The following is an 8,445-nucleotide window of genomic DNA, read 5'->3' on the forward strand; positions in this document are numbered from 1 at the left end:
CTGATGACGATGTTCTGTGCACTACACGACGTCGAGGCTGAGGCGAAGGAAGAGGCGACGATGGTGGAAGGATCTGGGAAGGCTGTCAACCTCGACAAACCACGCGCCCAAGTCCACCTCGGATGTGTGGGTGCCGACTAGGAGCAACGATGGTATCTAGACTCTGGTGCCAGCAACCACATGATGGGCTCCAAGGCATCCTTCTTCGAGCTCGACGACGATGTTACCGGTACGGTGAAGTTTGGTGACAGCTCACGGATAGCAATCCAAGAGAGCAGCACCATCATCTTCAGGTACCAGAACGGAGAGCACCGCACGCTAACGGGTGTATATTACATCCCGCAGCTACGTTCCAGCATCATCAGCATTGGTCAGCTGGATGGGCGCGGTAGCGAGGTATTGATCAAGGGCAGAGTCCTTAGGATCAGGGACCGGGAGCAGTGACTTCTCGCCAAGGTGAAGAGGTCCCTGAACCGGTTGTACCTACTCGACCTAAAGGTAGAATAGCCGGTGTGCCTGGTGGCAAGGCACACCGAGGAGCCGTGGCTATGGGATGCCCGGTTCGGACATCTTAGCTTCAACGCGCTTGGTCGGCTAGAGAAGATGGTCCAAGGGCTACCCCACATCAAGCACGGAGGTGAGCTGTGTGACAGCTGTCTGGTCGAGAAACAGAGGAGGCTACCATTCCCAAAGGCGGCCAAGTATCGCACGAAGGACGCTCTCGAGCTCATCCACGGCGACCTCTACGGGCCGATCATGCCAGCTACAAATGGTGGTCGGCGGTACTTCCTCCTTCTCGTGGATGATTGCAGTCGCTACATGTGGCTGGAACTCCTAACGAGCAAAGACGAAGCGGCGGCAGCGATCAAGAAGTTCAAGATGCGCACGGAGGCCAAGAGCAGCAAGAAGCTCCACATGCTGAGGACTGATCGCGATGGCGAATTCACTTCGATGGAGTTCGCTGCATACTGCGCGGATCAGGGTGTGGTGCGATACCACACCGCGCCGTACTCGCCATAGCATAATGGCGTGGTGGAGAGGCGGAACCAGATGATGGTCGGCATGGCTCGATCTATGATGAAGGCCAAAGGCATGCCAACAAGGTTCTAGGGTGAGGCGGTGACCATGGCGGTGTTCATCCTCAACCGCGCTCTGACCAAGGCCTTGACGGGCAAGACGCCATTTGAAGCTTGGTATGGGCGAAAGCTGAGCGTGTCCTTCCTTCAGACATTCGGCTGCATTGGCCACGTCAGGAAGACGAAGCCGAACATCACCAAGCTGGAGGATAGGAGCACACCGATGGTGTTCCTGGGCTACGTGGAGGGTACCAAGGCGTACCGGCTCTACGACCCATATGAAGACAAGGTGCTTGTCTCTCATGACGTCGTGTTCAACGAGAAGGCGGCTTGGGACTAGAACAGTCGGAGCACGGGGGAAGCCGGTGGCTTCACCAACACCTTCGTTGTCGAGCACCTGGTCATCCACGGTGGTGGAGACACTAGGAAAGAGGTGCCTAGCACTCCGAGAGGGGTGCCGAGCACTCCAGCAACAGAGCCGAGCATTCCTGGGGCAGTGCCGAGCACTTCGGGAGGGATGCCGAGCATGCCAGGAGTGGTGCCGGGAGGTTCTATAGTGGTGGCGACCACTCCAGGACGGGTGCCGAGCACTCTCGTAGCGAAGCCAAGAGGTCTTGCAGTGGTGTCGACCACTCCAAGACTGAGGCTGAGCACTCCTACAGTGGTGCCGAGCACTACAGGAGTAGTGACGATCTATCCAGAAGTAGTGCCGAGCACTACAACCAGAGTGCCGAGCACTCCAGGTGCTGTGCCGAGCACTAAGGCGGAACAGGGAACTCCATCAACACTGATCAAGTTCGCCTCACCTCTAAGTGACATCACTGAGTTCGTGGATACCTTCCACGAAGGTGAGGAGGTGCGGTTACGCAGGCTGGACAACATCGTCGGCAGCACAGGGCCCTCAGGCCTGGCTGGTCTGCTGCTCAATGATCAAGAGCTGCTGCTCGTCAGCGTAGAGGAACCACCCACGTTCGCACTAGCCAAATAGGATGGAAACTGGCGACGGGCGATGCTGGAGGAGATGAAGGCGATCGAGGAAAACGAGACATGGCAGCTCATCGATCCACCTCCAGGATGTCATCCGATCTGCCTAAAGTGGGTGTACAAGGTCAAGCGGGATGAGCTTGGCGCCATTGTCAAGCACAAGGCGCGCCTCATCGCCTGAGGCTTTGTTTAGCGCGGGGGCATAGACTTCGAGGAGGTCTTTGCGCCAGTAGCGCGCATGGAGTCTGTTCGTTTGCTACTAACCTTGGCAGCAGCAAAGGACTGGCGCGTCCATCACTTGGACGTTAAATCAACCTTTCTCAATGGCGAGCTGGCGGAGACAGTATTCGTCAGGCAACCTCCAGGTTTTGCCGTCAAGGAAAAGGAGCACAGGGTGCTCCGACTACGTAAGGCGCTCTACGGGCTACAACAGGCCCCACGAGCATGGAACGCCAAGCTTAACGCCACGCTGGGTGAGCTTGGGTTTCAGCGGTGCGCAACCGAGTACGCGCTCTACACGCGACGACGGGGAAGGAGGAGCTCATCGTCGGCGTGTATGTGGACGACTTGCTCGTCACCGGCGCGCGCACGGAGGACATCAACAACTTCAAGCGCAAGATGGCAGCTCATTTTCAAATAAGCGATCTCGGCGCACTCTCCTACTACCTCGGCATCGAGGTGAGACAGGGGACGGAGGAACTCAAGCTCGGTCAGAGCGCATATGCCTCGAAGCTGTTGAAGCATAGCAGCATGGCTGAGTGCAAGCCATGCGTGACTCCAATCGAGGAGCGACTGAAGCTGACGAAGGCCAGCACTACGGCAAAGGTGGATGCAACACTCTACCGAAGCATTATCGGCGGTCTGCGCTGCCTAGTCCACACGAGGCTGGACATTGTGTTCGCCGTGGGCTACATCAGTCGCTTCATGGAGGATCCCAGAGAGGATCACTGGGCTACGGTAAAAGCGGCTACTGCGCTACGTCAAGGGGACGGTAGATCAGGGGATCATCTTCCCAAAGACTGGCGGGAGTAGGTTGCAGCTCACTGTATTCAGCGATGCAGACATGGCGGGGGACATCGACGGACGACGAAGCACCTCTGGCGTACTCATCTTCCTCGGGTCGGCTCTAATTTCATGGTTGTCGCTGAAATAGAAGGTGGTGGCGTTGTCTACGTGCAAGGCAGAGTACGTAGCGGCGGCCACAGCGGCGTGCCAAGTTGTGTGGCTACGCCGGCTACTTGACGAGCTGACCGGCGTGGAAGCTCACCCACCAGCACTAATGGTGGACAACCAGCTCGCCATCGTCCTCGCGAAGAATCCGGTTCTACACGACTAGAGCAAACACATCGACGTGAAGTTCCACTTCCTCATGGACTGTGTCGATGGAGGGCAGATCATCATCGAGTTCGTCGAAACTGGTCGGCAACTCGCAGACGTCCTCACCAAGCCGCTCGGACGTCTTCGACTCACGGAGCTGAAGGAGATGATCGGCATAGAGGGGGTACAAGGGATAGCAGTAGGATTAGGGAAAGAATTGTTAGATAATCTACTACTTCCTTGTGTGAACATACAGCAAGGGAAGGCGACGCCGAAAAGGGTCCCTGCTGTGGTACTGTAGCCGCTATAGAGGTAGACGCCGAACGGCTCACCTGTCGTACTGTAGCCACATGCAGGGACAAGCGCAGAAGTCAGTCCTGCTGTGTTATCTAGTCGCTGTTGCAGCAGGGCAGCTGTACTAGGACTAGATGGATAGAGTTGTATATATAGTTTGCCACTGTAACTCAACAAAGAGGGTTCAGATTTGCCATCTCCTATACAGGGCTCCGGTCAACGCTGGTGCTTGTACTGTGTGTATGCTATGTTCTTCCTTTTATTCTATCTCTAGCCATAGTGTGTGTGGTCGGACAACGCTTATTCGTGGTCGGCATAGCTAGTGAGTGCACGGCAACACTAGCGGATGCTCGATAAGACTAGTGAGTGGTCAACTCACCTGAGTCGATGATCCTGTGGGCTAACACTTCGGTAGGTTGGGTCAAATGTAAAGCTTACCGCCCGGACGCTGGGCATGGTGCGTCTGGGGTGATCCTCAGGGATTCCACAGGTCTCTTTCTGGGCGGTCGTTCACGCTGGTACCCCTATGCTTTGGATGCCTTGATGATGGAGGCATTGGCCTGTCGTGATGGTATGCTGCTGGCGAAGGAGAGAATGGTAATGAAACTGGTGCTGGAGACGGATAGCCAGGAGCTGGTTAGTTTTGGGCTCGAGGCGACAATCTAAGGTCATGCTTAGCGCCAATCCTCAGGGAGATTCGGGAGATTAGTTCATGTTTTCTTGACTTTAATCTGATGTATGCTAGTCGTTCCTGTAATCGCATAGCTCATAAGCTAGCTCAGCAGGCCACAGGTGATTACAGAGTTGTGGAGTGGCAAGTTGTCCCAACCTGTATTATAAACCTGCTGGCTGAAGAACGTAATCCCGATATTCCCTAATGATGAATGAAGGAAGCTCTGAATCGCAAAAAAAAAAAAAAAAAAAAAAAAATCCAACCACTGATGATGGCAATCGTTTGAGTGCGTTCTACTCTTTCTTCATTTTGAAAACACAATATAGTATATTAATGTCTCCTAATCTTTTTAATTAATTAACCATGTCCGTTTTCAAATGGAAACGTTTCATTGGATATAAAACGGCATGATCATCCACCATATACGTGGGCCCGGCAGCGAGTGTCACAAATCTTTTATCTCTATTTCGTGAGCATGCATGAAGGTACGTGCCGCCGACAGGGCTTAAATTAGTTTTAGTCGTAATCAATCAAAGCACCTGCAGCCTTGACTTTCGAAAGGTTGTTTTAGAAAGAAAAAAAAAGATTATCACTATTTTTTCTTTTCATCATCACACACTAGAGAAACGATATATTGATAACGTGTGTGGCTAAGAGAAACAGCCATACCTTTTTTTTCAAGGAAGAGAAACACCGATACTGATTTATGTAGTACTATGTAAATGTCCGTGCGGTATAATTGAAAAAATATAATATCATCATAACATATGTACGAGCGTGTGTTACACATTGTTCATGAATCTGTCTTTTCAACATTAAAAACCAAACATCCATGATTTCCAATGCTAGTCTGGAGACAGCATGGTATAGTTGCTCCTCGTTGAAGGGTTCCCAGTGGGCGTTGAACTCAAGGGCGGCGGGGTTCGGAGTGACGGGCAGCGGAGAAACAGAGCGTGCCAAAAAGATTGCACGTACCAAACGGCTCGTGCGTGTACTCGTAGGTGAAGTGCCTATGGCCATGCTTGTTTTCTTTACAAAGTCTATGATCGTTTGTGAATTAATAATTCAATTAGAGTATACGAAGACCATAGTTCTTTCAACAGGCATAAAAAATAAAAAGACAAAGGTGTAAACAAGGTACTCACTATTTCTTCTTTATAATAAATTATTAAATTGTATATGCATAAAATATGTTGTACAATAAGCTTGAGAAGAAGGCTCAAGCAAACAAGGAGAAGCAAGGCAATGAGAAGCACCACATGAGCAAGGAAGAGAAGGCTCAATCAAAGAGAAAGTGCTACTCATGCCGGGAAATGAGACACATGGCACATTCATGTCCCCCTAGGTAACAATTCTAAGCCCATTTCAATTATTGATAATAATGTCCTTAGAAAGAATGGTAATAGTACCTCTATGGTTGCTATTACAAAATATCTCGCTATTCATACTAAGGCTATATCTAAGTATGTTGCTCCTAACTTGAGAGGACCCAAAATTATTTGGGTACCATAAAAAAGTGGATGAATGATTGTAGGTACCATAGGCATGGGAGGCTTTTCAATTGATTTCATATTGATCATCATATATTGAGTCAAGTTATGAAGCTTAGTGCAATCCTATTCCAATGCCAAGCCAAGAATTAGTGAAGTCCAAAAGTGCTACAACATACAAGTGTCAAATTCAAGTTGTTGGTGATTCAATTGGATATATTTGATGGCTTGTAAATAATTGAGTTGAAGCTTGCTAGTTGAATGATCATGAGCTAACCAAGGTATATCTCTTACTGATCATTTCATTTGGGTGCATATGAGTTGATTGAGTTGGATAAATATACAATGTTGCTTGCTATGAGATGATTGAATGGATAATTGCTTAGTAATCAAGTTTGGATTGATTTGTATTGGATAAATTCATGAGATAACTTTTCAGTAAGTGGATTGAATGGATATATGTCTTATGGAAGTATTCAAACAAGTTAGTTTCAAGTTTGATTCATATTTGAAAAGTATAGCTCAATAGTTGAAATCTGTCCTATATTGCAAAATCTGAGCTAGCTATGATCTTAGCCATGTTTGAATTATCAAAACTTATTGGATTGACATAAAAATTGGTTTATATGCTCTAGACTTATGGTATAAGATGCTGTACAAATTTTATAAGAATTGGATAAGAGATACTTTAGTTTTGGAGTGGATCTTGTTAGCTATAGTGCAATAGTTTTCAGCATGTAACAGTGGTGGAAGAATTGAAACTCATAGCAATCTAGAAGTCCAATGAAGCTCAAATTTTTACATATGCTAGATAACTTAGTGAAGCACATCTTCACCAAATTTTTTAAAATTTGGATTTGTACTTTGGGAGATATTTATTTTTCTTTGAAGAGTATAAAATCTGTCAGAAAAGTGACAAATGTTGGATTGATCTAGTATCATTTTGATTGAAAGATCCTCAAGTTGAAAACATGTTTATAAGTAATTGAGGCACCTAAGTTTGGTTTTGAGATGATCTAAAAGCATGACAATCAAAGAGTACAAGGGCATTTGATTATGAAGTGTATGTTGCACATATTTGGTACTCAAATTAGAAGATCGAGATTAAACTCAAGATGAAGGTGAAGTTTAAGTTCTAGTGACTATTGAAAATCATTTGGAAGAAAGAAAATGACTTAAATAAGTAGAAAGAAAAGGACTTAAAGAAGGAATCAAGGTTGCTCATCAAGATAAGTCCATCACTTAGATCAATCAACAAATTCATTTCAAGTGAGTGTCAAGAATGGTTCTTGGAGAGAGGTCACTTCTCCTTAGTGTAGGGGCTTGCCGCCTATGTGTAGGTAAACCAAGTGTGGTACTTGGAAGGCTAACATGGAAGTGGTGATCCGAGGGACATTTAAGATGCTTAGTTAAAGTAATCAAAAGCATTGATCAAGAAAAGCAACCAACACCTAAAAGAGAGCTAGTCATAATATTTCAAGTGGTACTCTCACATTGATGCTCTCATACAAGCATTGATCAAAAGATGAAGCAAGCCAACCACAACAAGAAAGTGCACTTGATCATAAGTGGTATTCATTTCATATGGATGAAGAATGGAATTCAAAATGGTATCTGTTGGTCTTCACCAAGCTTATAATTGGACTTCACATTGCTATTGGAATAATGAATTGGAATCTATGTGACTATCCTCTACTCCAACATAGCAAAGATATTATTGTAATGTACATGATCATTTCATCCCTTACTAATATGCGGTTAGTGCATTTAGTACATGCTTCATAGGATCATGCATAACAAATGAAATGTTTAAATTCATAGCCTACCACTATTGCTTGAATGATTAGTTGATCTAGTGGTTAGTTTATAAATTTGTTCATGAGCTAGTGAACCCAAGTACTTAATTTAATTTGGATTGTTAACAAGTGACAAGTACAACATTGGCAAGATAACCCTTGCAAGAGGTGTGAAGAAGATTGTCATTGGTACAAACCGGACTTAGAAGCTTAGGCAAATCAATTTAGTTCAAGTCAACTTAGAAGCTCATGATAAATATCAAGAGTACAAGCACAAGACAACCATGCAAATGGATATCTAGTTTGTTTGTTTGAAGTGGTATCTAGACTCAAGTATTTCATCAAGAATTCACAAGTGATGTCTAGATCAACTCACAGGTGATATCCTATAAGCAGTACTCATGAAGATAGCAAATGTTCAAGAAATAGTTTTTATTGATAAATCCAACAAGTGGTTCCATACTAGAAAAATCTTTCAAGTGGTATCACATCTACATGTGATATCAATCATGCAAGACGATGGTTCCACAAGTAATTCTCAACTTTAAGTGATCATCAAAATGAAGAATGCATCCCTCACTTCCAAGAGTTCAAGTTTAGCAAATGGATGACCCATGATATGACATAGTGGGAGGTGTCCCACCAATTGGTATCAAGATCAAAGATCCTATGTATGGTATCTACAAGTGGTGTCATTCCAATAATCAAGTGATGTCCATAAAAAATGCAAGATTCAAGCCTCAACCATCTACCTCAAATGCAAACCTTTGCAACAATAAGAAGCACACCTTTTATAGAAATTGATGACAAAGGGG

This window comes from Miscanthus floridulus, chromosome 18 (genome assembly GCF_019320115.1).
Source record: "Miscanthus floridulus cultivar M001 chromosome 18, ASM1932011v1, whole genome shotgun sequence".
Classification (NCBI taxonomy): domain Eukaryota; kingdom Viridiplantae; phylum Streptophyta; class Magnoliopsida; order Poales; family Poaceae; genus Miscanthus; species Miscanthus floridulus.